Genomic DNA, 1,279 nt, shown 5'->3' with positions numbered 1-1,279 from the left:
CGTGAAAAAATAAGGGCCGTCTTTAGAGACCGTAGTTTAAAATTTAAGACTGATTTTGAGTAAGTGTAAATTACCTTCTGGTTGCACAATAATTCGTACGTAGCACTGCAGCTGCCCAGCGGACTTAGGAAGCGACCATTAACGTTTCAGTTTCAATGCAAACTCCCAAGTCTGTATTTCCCATTAGGAATAAAAATGTGAGTAACAAGAACCGTTAACGTTTTCACAATTAAGTTGCAAAACATGATTTAAAAGCAAACAGACAAAAAGAAAACCAAGCATCAAGAAATTTATGGGCCACGCTCCACAGCAACTTTAAAAGTCCAGTTTCATACATAGTTATAAAAGATAACACAATTCCCAATTTAAAATAACGTTCATACTCTAAGTTTGCTGTAACGTTAAAGCATACATGCACATACATATTTATATACGTGTAGGTATGTATTTTGCAAATACAAGTGAGAGAACTGAAAGCATTTCCTCCGTTAGTTACATTGTTGGGTTTTGTTGACAAACTGGCAAAGGAGATGCCTAAGCCAGCGCCTTTCATAAAGGGGTGGTTGCAGGAAAGCAGCGCAAGCCCAGCTGCGAGGCCGCCGCAGCTCAACACTGCTTTGTCATACTCGCGTTTTGCTTGACGGCCGAACACAGGCTCAGTCCAGTTGGTGGCCTGGGACATAATGTCAAAAGCGTTTCTCAACCTACGCCGCTGCGCAGCGCCCAGTGTCCTGCCCGTCAGCTCAAGCAGCAAATCTTAAAGTAATAGAAAGCAATTCTAATGGCTCCATAACTGGGCGTTCGTTAGTAGATTTACTGCTCTGTTAAAAGCCTCTATCTCTTTTCACACGTTACGACTTGGGAAAAATCAGATACAGTGCATGCAACCATCTTGAATCAGCACAGATCAACTCATGTGTTACTCATGCTTCATGTGCTAACTACGGAGCGTTCGGTTTGTCTTCAAGCTTCTCATTTAGCCAGAGAAGTATCGCTCACAGCACTGCATCTGTGTAGCAAAAGTACTTTTTCCCTCTCTTTCCGGATGGAAAACGGAACAGCATATGCCGTTCACATCGTTGCCCTCATCAATAAGCCTTCCCCGCGTGCACGGGCTACTTTTTCTGTGACAGTTTTGCAGAGATGCGATCGCTTCTGGCACAACACGAGCTCCCTCGCTCCAGGGCTGACGAGGAGACGCCTCAGCCCGAAAGCTGAGGAGCGGCCGCAGGACGCGGCACACGGCAGCAACCACGGAAAGGCGAAGAGAACTTTCCCG

The sequence above is a fragment of the Aptenodytes forsteri genome, unplaced genomic scaffold (genome assembly GCF_000699145.1).
Source record: "Aptenodytes forsteri isolate BGI_AS27 unplaced genomic scaffold, ASM69914v1 Scaffold15, whole genome shotgun sequence".
Lineage (NCBI taxonomy): Eukaryota > Metazoa > Chordata > Aves > Sphenisciformes > Spheniscidae > Aptenodytes > Aptenodytes forsteri.
Note: the sequence above shows the minus strand (reverse complement) of the source record.